A 14,731-nucleotide genomic window follows, 5' to 3' on the forward strand; every position below is an offset into this window, starting at 1 on the left:
AATGTTACTGGCAGAAGGACATACTGGGACATATTTACAAGAAGCTGGCAAAGCGCAGTGTTATGCCAAAATTGGTAAAGATTTGTTAGAGTGAAGGAGTTAGGTCCTTAGCAAGTGGAGAGGCTGGACCTTAGCTATAGTGATTGAGAAAAGAAAGTGCCTCCCACTTATATTTCAAAAAAGCTCTTACTTATGAGCCACACATCCACTCGGATTAGATATGTTCGGTATGTTTATTTATACCATGAATTCAACCATCAATTCAGAAAATTCTGTACATTTCATGTCAGACAAAGAACACCAAATAATTAACTCAAATTTTGAAACATACAAAAAGAAAAAATCACAAGTACATCTACTGTACACAACAAAGCATGACATTAATTTTAGAAAAATTCACAAAAAGTCAAAAAATGAGAACTTCTTTTTACAGTAATAAACAAAGTCACAAATGAAAGGGGATATCACGATACATCAATTCATCAATTGTTGCACAACACTCGTTTTTCTAGGGTCGTGTTTGTTATATGTAATGGATGCTGTTATTTCTATCCCCTTTCTTGCCATTTTCAAAAAGCAGGGATGCGCTGTATTCACAAGAATGTGGTGCACCCCTGAGTAACCCCTTGCGCTGGTACTAAAAAAGCAGCATAGTGCCAGCGCAGGCAGCCTATCGCCATTTTCCTAGGGAGCCTGTGTTGCAGGGGTAATTGCTTATGTGCTAGATGATTTGCTCTACATAAGTGTGTTGCAGAATGCAGCACATGTGGAAAGAGCAAAATATGAGGATAAATAAAAATTTCTCCTTGTATAGCTTGCTTAAGACCAGGTATTCCCTGGCGGTATTTTGGCACTGCCCCATATCATGTAAATATGTGGCAGAGTAAAAAAGAAATGGGTGTTGCAGCCGAATGCCCACTCCAACACCGATTGCACACCCCTTTCACGCTAAGTGGCAAGTGAAACAGGGCCTTATTTACAAGGCCGCGTTAAGCCACGTAACGTAAAGTGGCTTAACACCTTCTTGTAAATAAGGCAAAGAAGTTAACACCAACAGAACGTCGGAAAAAGTGACGTTCTGGTGGCATGAACTCCTTGTAAATATGCTAACTATTTATGAACCCCTTCCGCGCTGCGCGAATTTTCGCGCTGTGCGTGGGTTTTATTAAGTGGGCGGGATTTGAATGGCCCCGGGCCGTCGTCAGCACACACTCATCGTGACGTCAAACGGTCCCCGGCCATATGAAGCACACAAGGGGGTAAAACTATTTCAACCTTATAGAATACAGTTTGTTGTTAATTTCTAGATTTCTTCATGCTATTTGGTACTCAGATGTCTGAGCGAGTACAGACATTGTAAACCTAAAAATAGCTGTAGTTCCAGATGCCTACACCCTTAGAATGTGTATAGCATGGTAAATAACGTTTCAGTCTGATACCCCAGCCTTTAGGAGATGCGCATTGTGAGGGTAAAGTTAATTAGTGATCTGACTCAAAGCCCATAGACTCGTTTTTATGCAAAACTAAGCCAAGCACAAGATTACTCACAAATTTTTCATCTCCACTTTCATTCCCTGCCACTGCCACAGTGCCTCTTAAATAAGATTGTGAGTTGCTGGTCTCTGATTTTTAGACACCATTGAAAAATCCCAGCAGTTGATTGCTAACAAGGAATGATTTATCCAGGTGAAAAATGTGAACGTAAAAATGAAAAATCAATTACGTTTCAATGAAAAAGCTTGCGTGGGAGAGGTGTGGCGCAGCGGCCAGGGCCTCTGACTCCGGAACACCGGGGCTTACGTTTCCTCCCCGGCGCCGGGGGCAGCGCAGCCCGGCATCATGAGACTTTGGCAATAGCTCGCTTAATCTTCCCGACGGCCCTCAGCGCCTTGACACGGACACCCTTAGGGGTAATTGTTCGCGCTTTACAAATACCAGTATTTCATAAATGCTCCAAGAAATGCATTTTTTACAATGGAAAGAAAGATTGTGAGAAAACAATCCAAAATTCTCAAAATTAGAAAATGTAAATAAGTGTAACAGATAACAATCCTTTGAAATGAAAAAGTGTTTGTCATTTAAAAAAAATAAAATAACTATTTCAAAACTTGGAGACTTTTTCAATTGCTCCTTTATCCACCAGAGAATTACTCCATTTCAAAGTCCTCCAATAATCTTTTACTCCATTTTAAAAGGGGAGTGGGGATCCTAAACCTGCAAACACTTCTGATTGTCTCTGCTCCACACCGGGTCCCCTAACACCTCTCCCTCTACACCCACCTGTTAATAATGGTCTTGTAATGTACACAAACCAATGGGACACCTTTTAATCACCTGAACATCTCAGACTGCACTCCATAGTTATATTTTATCATTTCTTTAATCCCAATAAATAGATCTATCATAAAATTGAGTAATAATATAAGGCAGGTAATAAGGTAAGAAGAGCTATGTATTAAAAATATGGCGTTAGTGTTAGAGCGCAAATTTTGCTCTTTCATATGTAGGGGTGCGTCACAATCATGGGTAGTTCGCACTTACATATAATCCTTTATTTTATTAACTTAGGCCATTAGAATATGAAATGTAATAAGGTGGAAAGTGGTGTGTTAGGTATATTTTCAATGTAAACGTGAAAAAATTAACATTGCAACTACATGTGGCTAGACGAAAACATTAACATGCAGAATTTGTGCATGTCGCTGACAAGTATTCACATAATTGATGTGCTTATGTAACGTGTTAGCTTAGATGTGCTCATTAATAATGTTCATTTTATATGTGTAACTTCATGAGACCTTCTGCCATTTCTTATGTTGACCGATTTCTGTAGGCCTGAATTGTATTTTTTTTCCCTAAAAAAAAACTCGCATTAGATTTACTAGTGGATTTTATGTGTGTGTTGGATTTGTTCTTTCTCACATTTCTTTTGCAGGTGGAGAAATTCATCCTTGTTAGCTAGAATAATGTCTTTGTTTTAGAAATTAAGCTCAGAGAGGAGAGTATACTTTGATCGACGATACTGATAATAAAGAACCGCTGTATTTTCTGATCGGTGTAAGCCTGGGAATCAAGGTCATATTGTCAAGGCCTGGGAGCATTACTGCCATGTAGAAAGTTACCTACAAGGGGGTGGCCTTGCTGGATGGTGTGGTGTCACAATGTATCTTGGGAAACACTTGCAAATGAAAGTACCTAAGTTAGGGACAGTGTCTGGGGACTTCTGCTTTTGCCTTGAGAGTGGGAGCATCCTAGAATGAGCCCTGTAGCTTTATGCTACTTGACCCATCTACATGTGAAAAGACTTCTTGGGGAGACTTCACACACTGACACCTTTCTGGATCTTGCCTTGGGAAATGCTAAGTAGGGATGTCACATTAGTGGTAGAGTAGGGACAGATTCATGCTCTATACCAACGGACCTCCAATGAAGGGGAATCTCGACATTGGGGCCATAATCTTCTGTATTCTGATTCTTGAACTGATTCCGTAGGTTCGGATTTTTATTAGTTCCAATGTATTTCCTCACCCTCCTTTTGAGGTGTATGTCCAACTGTTTTTGGCTTTATAATAAACTAACTAAACTTAATGGGTAGTCTGTGATTCTTAAGAGTCATAGTTCATTGAATCTGTAACAATTGTTTGGCTAACGATTTTCCTCCCCTCCACAGTTTCATGCTGCCAAAAAGAGACATCAGCCCAGTGAGGGTGCGTCCATTGTGGGCGTTGGGGCGTTGCCCAACTAGCCATGGACGACCGTCACTGTGCCAACATGCATAACAAAAGTTTTACAAACAGATTTTTTAAAATAAATCTGAGCGCACTGACTCAGCGCTACCGGCCCGAGACAAGCCTCGTGACTGACTTCTGACTCGTCGTCGTGACTTGTGCAGTTTGTGCCTAATACGGACGGACGGACGGACCGCCAATTATATTGCAACAGCACTGGGTATGCTAATTTTAATTTCATGCTTCTTTATAGTGGGAAAATATTGTTTAGACTGTAGACCTGGCCTCATGGTGCTATTTTGGAATGTTTCTCTAATTTTTTTTATCTCTTCAAATAATAAGTCTGATGTGGAGTGAACTGCTTGAATCAAAGATTGTTGCTGTGTTTGTCTTGAATCATGTGTGTCACATTCAAACCTGTTGTGACAGAAGGGGAAAAGGCAACACAGCCGATATAGGTTCGCCTGCCTGGTCATGCAGATATTCACAAAGTACCTCCAGAAGTGGTTTACAGCCATGCCCTGTATTTGCGTGGCCCAACCCTGGGACTTACCAGTCCACAGAGTGGAGCGGCTGTACCGTGCCCTCCGATTCGGCTCTACATGGTGCCTTTATGCGGTGCAGGTCCACAGACTTTTCATGCACGTAAACATTTATTTGTACTAGTCCAGAGAGCGGAGATTCATCCGTGACGGTGAAATTCTTCTTCTTGAAATAATGTGCCTACAATTTGGCATACTGCTCCCTGCAATCCTGGGTATAAAAACTCCGTAACAGAGGGGCCTGGCCTCGTCTCATCTCTGCGCCTGCCTGGTGCGCTGCAAACTGGTAGTCAGAGCAGCACAGCAGTAACTCCTCCTGAGAGAGCGCCGCTGTCTTTTTCGGTGATGAGCCTGTTCTTGAAGGAATCCTGGTCATTTAAAATGTAGGGTGCGTCCATTACTCGAGTCTTACTTTAAATTGCACATCTATGTTAGAGGCCTGCAAGGATGGGCACATGGGTCGGTCCACACAGCGCAGGTGTGGTGTGTGGCTTCCGCTGTGCACTCAGCAGGCAGGGGGCTGCTCCAGGCTGAGTGAAGATTGAGACCCTGTTCACACGCGAGGTGAATGTGTGAGTGAGCGCATGTTATCAGTATATGTAGATCGATACGAGTGTTCTCTCAGCATCTGGAGGCTTCAGTCCTCGTTTATGGTTGGTCACACTGTGGCGTGCCCGTGCTTGGGCTTCATCTGCCATCCCTCATCACCAGTGCCTGCCAACGGTCCTCTACATCCCCCCACCCCCACCCATCAGTGCCTGCCAGGCCCAGCCCTCCTTCCCCTCGTTTCATTTCTACTCTGCGCCTGGTGTGTGTCAGCCTGCCCCTGGCCTCGTCTCATCTCTGCGCCAGTGCGCCTGCCTGGTGGTAATGTGCTGCGAACTGGTAGTCAGAGCACGGCAGTAACTCCTGTGGCGTGCGTGGGCTTCATCTGCCATCCCTCATCATTGCCTGCCAGACGGTCCTCTACATCCACCCACCCCCACCCATCAGAGCCAGGCTCAGGCCTCCTGCCCCTCAGTTAGTGCATTTCTTTCATAAGAAGATGGGCTGCCACAAGTCCACAACCCAAACATGCCCCATTGCAATCGTCTAGTCGCAGCCTCCTGCAGTGCTTGGCTGGTTTGAACATTTCTGTCAGGACTTCTTTTGGTTCCAGCCTGGCCATGGTTAATTTGCTAAAGTAATCCCCTCAATTCCAGGGCTGGGAGAACAGCCAACGAGCCTGCAATAAGCGGTGCATCAAGTCTCAGATTACAATCATTTGTACTTGTTTTTAAAGCAATCATTTTATTCTAAGTTGCAGTGAGTACAGTACAATCATGCTCAAACCACATACAAAACTCTTAACCTATGTTCACTGTTAGAAAAAGCCGCGGCGCAGCGGGTTTGGTAATTGGTTTTACCTTGCAAATATGTGTACTTAGAATGTACTTGCTAGTTGAATGAACTCTTTGGAACCTCAGGGCACGATTCAATTAAAAAAAACATACCTGCATGAGGCGGGGAAAAAGGAAACCGTGCCTAATTGTATATATTCAAGCTAAATCATTCTAACAACTAATATCACAGCAAAAACGCCCAAAGGAAAGTCTTGTGTGCAGTTGTGCACGCGAAGGCGGAGCGTCACCAGCGATACTGCTTCCGTCTTGTGCAGTAGAGGTTGTGTTATTGGCATTACTGGTTATTGGGCAAGGGGCTAGTGAGTGTATCCACAATTCGCACCAGCGCCCCCCAACTCCTGTGTTGATGATGCGTGGAGTGGCATGATAAAAGTTTTCAGCTGTGTCCTTGTCACTGGGCACAATGGGGTGTCATCTTTTGAAAGCAGCTGATGTCTTTGGGTGGTGTGTCACTGTCACATATGTGTGCACTGTTTATCCATTATTTAATGCGGATGTGTAACCTTCTTTAGTGAAGTGTAAGTGGTGTGCCGTGTGCATCATTTTACCTCGAAAAAAAACCCACGAATAAAAGCACCTTGTCTTCCATCAGGAAATGGTCCTCTATATCCTAGCAGAGAACAGTCTGTGAGAAGCAGATCAGTTTAGAAACGTAGTTTATTTTTAAGTGAAGTATTAATCCATCCATAATTTCAAAACAGGTCAGTCTTTCCTGGGACAATTTTCCCCAAAGGAAGTTTGACCAAATATATACATAGAATCAGAAAAACATAACAGGTGTACATTATACCCTAACTATCGTTGTAATGGCATAGAACATGTTTTGCAATGCCTTAAATTACAGTAAATCATAAGCTTCCCTTTAACATGTCAGGACTTGCAATCATGTGGTTTTAGGGCTAGAGCGCCCGACTTGGCAGCTGGCGAACCATCTTCGAGTCTGTCAACAGGCTCAAACAATTTTTGTGATTCTGGACAAATCACTTAATCTCCCCCTACCTAAAAAATATGAACATGTCCGTCTGTAATGCAACTGGTGCTCAGGTAAAGCTCTTTGAGTCTGATACCTGCTGGTCGAGTCGCTCTGTGTAAAACGGCAAAAAAAAAGGGCATCCTAACTTCTGTAACAATTATTTTATGCTCTATCAGTAGGTGAGTCATGAGTGGAGAGCCATATACAACCAACCCACCATTATCAGATCTCGAGCTGTTACCAGTGTCTGCCCTCCATTTATTGTGCTGATTCAATTACTCCTGGTATGTTAAGTGTACATTATTTATGCAATAGTTTTTAATCTGTGGTATTTTTCCTATGATGGGAGTATTCACTGGAGGCCGGTACATTAGTACGTACGGTAAAGCAGGATTTTAGATTCCTCTCTAACATTATGCTTAGGATTCTCGCTGTTCTGTGGTCATTCTTTGGCCGTCCAAAGTCTAGTCTGACCCATTCCTTCATTAAGTTCAGTGGATTGAATTCTCATTGATTTTGCTGTATAGGTGACATGGGTTCTTGTTGCTGGCACAAGCGAATTAAATGTCCGATTTTCTCAGTTGTGGACTTAAGGCTGAGAATGTATTGTTGTTTGCAGCTTAAATAAAAACAATCTGGGAGGTTCTCAGCATTGTATTTTGAAGTCTATTATGAAGCTCTGTGGTTATACTGAATAAGCAGCTACCTATGTTATATGACATCTCTTTAATAATGTAATACCTGCACTTTCGCAATTGCTTTATGACCTTCCTGCTTTCTCAAATTTGCTTGAAAATGCACCATTTTTCCACTATTTTTTCAAAATTTTCTCGGGGGGATATCCCCCCCGAACCCTCCTTAGGGGATTCGGGCTCGCTCGCTACGCCTGCTCGCTATGGTGCAGTATGATTATCATTTTACGCCTCACCACTTTCAAATGTCAACAGCCGCCACTGGGAGACTGTACCAACACCAGAGACTAGCACCCTCTCAAACTGACTGTGCATCAAGGCTGGGAAAACCACCAAATGAGTGAAACTGTGTACCCAGCTGTGTCATTTTCACTAGTGAGTGAGGCTTTGCTCCAAGAAGTGAAATAGCAAATACTTATCAGCCTATACTCTAATAAGTGAGACTTTCAAACAGTTAGTAGAAGTTTTTGTACTCCAGTCAAACAAAAAGCTTAATATGATAGACATTGGTAAGCATAATGCTGGCTGTATATGATATATCCCAATAAATAGTTTCCTTTTATTTTGTCCGTTCACTAAAATTGTGAAAAATAATTATTTCTAATGTAATTCTTCTATATGATATGCTTTTCTCATTTACTACATTTCTCACTTTATTTCAAATTTCTTGCCTTTCACACTTTTCTAGTGGCACATTTGGTAAAGTAATATTCACCAATAGTACAGTAAACACCTGACATAAACTTCATTCAAAAAGTGGACATTGTAAACAAGAGAATACAAAAAGCAGAGATAACTGAATTATTTTAATACCTTGACTTTCAGCAGGGAAAATGCATAAACGTATGCAAAAAGTAACTGGGGACCGCCAGGAGTGTTTTAAGGCTACACAGGTGGCAGAAATGTGCTTTGGACATGCTGCTACTATGACGTAACGTATTTCTGTTATCCCTGATGGAATGGGTACTTCAACATTCAACCAATAAGATCTCTGTTACCTGAGGTATAGGTTCTCGGTGAAAAGCCTGGAAATTAGTGTGACATGAAACAGCTTTGTAACCTGAGAGACAGCCCTGGGTCTGAAAATATGAGGCCACTGCACGAGACCACTCGCTGTAGCCTGGGGGGCAGATTTACAAGCCCCTTGCGACATCTTTACGAAACCTTTGTGTCACACCTGTGATGCAGCGGCGTCGTTAACAATGCACCACTATGCGATAGATTCACAACGTGACGCATCTAGTGAGATGCGTTACGTTGTAAAGCCCTGCCCTACATTATACCTGTGTAAATGTAAATGTAAATGTAAATGTGTGTGTCTTGTAAAGCGCACTGCTACCCGGAGGCGTCCTGGCGCTATAGACCGCTGGGGAACCCATCCTGGCTTTCCCTGTGAGATGTTCCCTCCTGGGTATCTCCAAGGTGAAACCAGGCTTCCCCGGCGTTTGTGTGGGGGCCGTTGTGGAGAGGAGGCAAGCTAATGCCAAGAGTTGCCAAGTGTGATGCCTGATTAGAGTAGGCACCGAGGCGAAAATTATCGAGTCCGCTGACCCTGGTTCACGACCCTGTCACGTCGGGAATTGAACCCTGGTCCCGGGCCGTCCTCTGCTTCCGGGTCTTCTGCCTCTAACCAGTGAGCCACACCACTCCACTATACCTGTGTCAGGTATATTGTATGCAGGGTGCGTGTTCAGTCGCAAGGAAGCCCCGTAAAAGTGACGCAGTGAAATCTACAAGATTTCACGGAGTCACTTTTACGTCCCCGCTGTGTCAAGACCTTACACCTGCTTGTAGCAGGCGTAAAGGGTGATGCAGCATGTTAGGTATAGGCCGCCTCTGAGCATTGCTGGAGCTGCGTCGCGTTTGTGACACGACTCCAGCAATGCGCTGCCCTTACGACAAAAGATACGACAAACACCTGACTAGCCTTGTGCCACGGTGCGCCGTATTGTAAATGCGACGCATCCGTGGTGGCGCAAGGGTAGTTTTACGTGTCACATCTTTACTGGGGAATCCCTGCTAATATGCAAAGATGCGCCAGTCCTTGTAAATATGCCGAGTCTGTAAGATGTGTGTATCCTCAGAGATAGATGTCCTGCATGGAGCCTGACACGGAAGTATTGCCTTTCTGTTTAACCTGTAATTCGTTATCTTTTGTGGAACCTTTGCTATAGTTCTGGTCTTCAAAGTCACAGCTTTTGACATTCACCTTGATCCGAACTACTCGACCCTCCCGCACATTGATTAGGGACGGGTCGGGGACTGACGCTATCCTGCCCTACACCCGAGAAACCAAGCTCTGGATGCCCTGGCCGCCACAATCGGAGATTTTCTCATTAAATACCCCAACCACAACCCTCTCATAGCTGGGGACTTCAACAGCAGATTGCTTGACAAATTTGCAAACGAAAACAATCCCGCCAAAGAGGTTGCGCACCTACAAGCTCTATTTAAAGCCAGCGCTATATCATCTGCTTCCAACCTAAGAAAAGCAAATGACCACACATGGGCACCCCCTCCAACTTATAGAAACATCTCCACTATTGACTATCTGTTCATCGGAAACATGCTTGCCAACCACCTAACTGATTTTAACATCGATCATCGAACCGAGAGCGACCATAGGCCTTTAAGAGCTGCTTTTAATCTTTCTCTCACCGCATCATGCAGATTCACACCAATAGGTGAACCCACAGGCGAGGAAAATGAGCAATTTTCACGCAGGATTAAATGGTCCATCAATTTAGACTCCAAACTGGCCGATTGGGTAACGAAAAACGCTCAACTAAAAAATGCTATCGGCCCAGAAGCCATTTTAAATCACTGGCCCACTCTTTTGAGTGGCTTGTATCAGGCTCTGGGGGGCTCATCCGCCGTTCAAAAAAAACGGATGACAAAGGCTCTCAACCAACCCTATAATGAGGAAATATCTGAAAACAAACGAAAGAGGCAACACGGCCAGAATAATAGAAAAAAAGCAGAAAGAGCTGCCCAGAAAACCACAAAAGGGCTACACAGAGCAGCTCGCAAGAAACGTGCATGGGCCCAACGGAACAAACGTATAGAGGAAGACTGGCTAAAAATGTTCTTCCTCTTAAAGGAAAGAAATCTGGCCCAATTCTGGAGGTATATCAACCAGCTCAGTAACAACGGCCACACCGGAGAAAACGGAGTTCCTGAAAACGTATGGTTGGAGCACATTAATCAACTTTATAATGGCGGGGCACGGGAGAGCTCATCTACCCCTACGCCCCTAGCCCCACTCAACAGAAATATCCCTGATTTGGCCGTACCTGAAAACGTAGTAAGTAAGATCATCAGCCGCATGAGGAACGATGGAGCACCAGGGCCAAACGGAATACCTGCAGCAGTCTTCAAAAAATGTCGGCAGTTCTGGGTAGACCTCCTTTCACACCTTTTTGCACATGCTTTTCTCACAGCCAAAATTCCACCTTCCTGGCAGGGCTCAATTCTACATCCAATCCACAAAAAGGGCAACTTCTCAAATCCGGCCAATTACAGACTAATAGCCTTGCTGGACATTGAAGCCAAAGCATACGCCCGGGTTTTACTGGCGGAACTAGAAAACTGGGCCAGCGAAAATAAGATCCTGCCTCACTCCCAGTCAGGCTTTAGAGCAGGCTGCTCCACGATGGACAACATAATAGCACTGTCCTATTTGTCGCGGAAAGCTACCCTGGCTGACCAGCTACCTTTATTCTGCTGCTTCGTGGACTACAGCGCAGCCTTCGACAGAGTCAACCGAGGGACGCTGTGGAACAAACTAAATTCCTGGGGAATACTACCTCCTCTTCTCTCAGCCTTGATATCCTTGCACCACAATACCTGGGTCAGGATTAAAACTAGCATACAAACATTATCCCAAAAAATTGCAACCGAAAACGGCCTAAAACAAGGCTGTGCACTTGCACTGCTACTATTCAACCTTTACACCGCTGATTTACCAAAGGAACTGGCAGACGCAGCCCTGGCTGCCCCAAGACTGGGCGGGCTGCACCTACAGAGAATGCAATATACCGACATCATCATCATGGACCATACGAAAATAGGATTGCAAAGATCGCTCACTGCTCTCAACAAATATAATACAAAGAACCATCTTGTGATGAACGAATTCAAAACCATTTGATCTTTGGGAGCTACAAAAACAAAAAGAAAAATCTTACCTGGAAAGCAGGGGGATCACAAATAGCGACCTGTACCAGCGGGCGGTGGCGATCCGCCCGACATCCTTGTCTGCCCGCCACCCGCCCGCCACCTATTTCCCCCGTCATATTACTATGGCGGGGGGACTGCGGCGAACGGAAAGACCGTCCGCCCCTTTTCCGCCCCTGTCGCCCTGCAACCGGGGCGGAAAAAGTTTAATATGGTGGCTGTGTCTATCAGACATTGCCAGCCATATTAGTATGGGCTTTGGGAATGCCTTTCCGTGGTGGCAATGCCGACACGGAAATGCAGGCGGTCTTCACTTTGGGGGCCCCCTGCAGGCCCCCATGGTGAAGGTGAGATTGGGGGTGCACCTGTGGTACCCCCCTGCATTTGCATACACAATGCGGCAGAGCACCCCCCGCCACAATGTTAAAAATGCAGTATGTGCCAGCCACTGTGGCGTGCGCCTCCTAATACCCCCTACGGGACCCCGCCCTTATGGCGGGCGGTCCCATAATCTGATCGGATGGTGGGCGGACTAAGTCCGCCCGTCATCCTAATGACCCCCTAGGTTGGGATCACTGTCAGAATATCGTGGAGCAAAATATCGACCTGCCAAAATATGGAGCACAAAATATCGAATGCCAAAATATCGAATTCCTATCTACAAACAGGTAGTACAAAAATATTGATTTATTAAAATGTCTTAAAAGTAATGTAAAATTAATGAAATAATGAATATAATTCACTAAAACATACTTAACCTTAAAATTAATAAAAAAGTAATGTAAGTTAAAAATAAACATACATTTTTATTTTTTAAAAGTTCCAAAGTAGTAGTGCTCTCAGATCACAAAACAAACGCGACTCCACTTCTTATTTTTTTTTTTTTTTTATAAAACTTTATTGTCAGGATAACCAACATCACACTCATTTCCACATATACAATCCATATTTGCATGTCAGTTGTATTTTGCAATCTTGAGAAGCAGTTCAAACATGTTATTTTCTATCCTATTACGTGTGCCATCACGATTCGTGCCTGGAGCAATCATGACCAACCAATGTACAGTACCCCTGTCTTACCCTCACAGTGTTCTCACATGTCGGTCCATGAGTAGCCCATTCTTGGAATGTGTGTTTGCTCCCAACATTTCAACTTTTAGATATAATGAAAACAATAAAACCCAACTAAGGTCATCATTTGGCAATGGTTATCTCCTTACACAGTCTGCGGTCGGTCATTCCACATGTGTCTTCACATTCCCATGGTATCATTGTAGCTCTGCCCCCTCCCGGCACACATCAGCACTCAACAAGTAGACCTACGCCATCTAGTCCTCATCTTCCTCGGAGTCCGAGTCCCCCCCTTCTGGCAACGGTTCACATGGTTCCCCCCTATATTTGTTCCAACTCGTCCACACCCTATTCCATTTACGGGGGCAAGCTCGTAGCACATACACCGCCCTCTCTTTTACCATTAGGAGGTCCATGTTCCTGATCCACCCAGCCACCGTAGGACGTTCCGGGGCACCCCATTTCTGCGCAATGTCTCTTTTGGCCACTGTCACAGCCAGCGTAACCCACAGCTGTCCATACCTGTCCAGGTCGTTAGGGTCCCAAATGTTTAGCAAGCACTTACGGGGTTCAGGCAGGACTGACACTTCCATTGCTTGGGAAATCGTGCGCATGATTTGTCTCCAGACTTCCTGGATCCGCGGGCAATCCCACAAAGTGTGGAGCAGAGTACCTTCATCTCCGCAGCCCCTGAGGCAGTAAGGGTGCGGCGCCCTCTGTATTGTATGTAAAAGTGGTCTAGTGTAGTAAGTGCGGTGCAGAATCTTGAGCTGTACTAATCGGAACCTGGCCGATATGCCTACTTCACGCGGTGACGCAAGCGCCTCGTTCCATTCCGTCTCATCCATCTCCCCCAGTTCTCCCACCCATTTCTCTTTAAGCTTCAGTGTGGGGTCCGGTAAGTTGTTAACTAGTTTTTTATATGTGAGGGAGGTTGCTTTCTGTTCCATGAAATCAGTCAGTAGTCTGTCCTCCATTGGTGATGATTCCGGGAGTGTGGTGTCGGGTGGAATTGCCTGTAATAATGCGTGTCGGATTTGCATATATCTAAATGTCTCAGTGGGGCTTAAACCGTATTGTTGTTGGAGTTGGGAAAGTGCAACCACCGTACCTCCCTCCCAAAGGTCCCCTACCACTGAAATTCCTATGTTGTCCCACTGTGTGAATCCCTTACAGGACCTCAGGTTCCCCAGCGCTTTAGTGTCCCACAGCGGTGTTAACCTGGTGATTTTGCCTTTCCAACCCAGACGTGATTGTGCTGTGTGCCATAGTGTCGCCGTGTGACGCGTCGGACCGGTTAGGTTTTTAACTTGTGAGTGATTGTATAGCACCGCGAGCATGCCTTCTGTACCCAGCTGTGACCAGTCCGCCCTATATGCGGGGTCCCCCCGTGGGGCGTGGATCCATTGGTTAATTATTTTAAGTTGGGATGCCCAATAATATAGCTGGAGGTTGGGTAGCGCAATTCCTCCCTCATACCAGCTCCTCACTAATTTATCATGCGCTATACGCGCCGGGCCATTGCTCCACAACAAGCTGGATACCAGTGCAGCGACTTTTTTAAAGTATCGCGGGCCCACGATATAGGGGGAATTCTCAAGTACATATAGAAACCGTGGGAGAGCCATCATTTTATATAGCGCTGCCCTTCCAAGGAGGGTCAGCAGTAGTGTGGCCCAGAATTTAACGTCCGCCCGTAGGCGTGTCAGAGGTGGCATCAAATTTCTAGTATAGTACTCCGCAACATCAGTGGTAACGAAAATTCCCAGATATTTGAAGGAGGTGGATGAGATTTTCAGGGGACAGTCGTCACGTAACGTTGGGGCCGGGCCCCTGATTACGTATATTATGGATTTAGACCAATTCAGGGTATATCCCGACGCCTTGCCAAGCTCATCGCACAGTGTTAGTAGGGCAGGGATCCCCTCGGTGGGATTGACCATGTAGACCAGCATGTCATCCGCATACAGGGAGACTTTGTCCTCCCACCCTTCCTCCCAGGTAATGCCGCGGAACAGTGGCGTCGCTCTAAGTAGGATTGCCAACGGTTCCAGCACCAACGCAAAGAGAAGGGGCGATAACGGGCATCCTTGTCTAGTTCCCCGCCCCAATGGGAATGGCGGTGAAATGTGGCCATTCGCGACCA

Source organism: Lissotriton vulgaris, chromosome 3_2 (genome assembly GCF_964263255.1).
Source record: "Lissotriton vulgaris chromosome 3_2, aLisVul1.2, whole genome shotgun sequence".
Taxonomy (NCBI): domain Eukaryota; kingdom Metazoa; phylum Chordata; class Amphibia; order Caudata; family Salamandridae; genus Lissotriton; species Lissotriton vulgaris.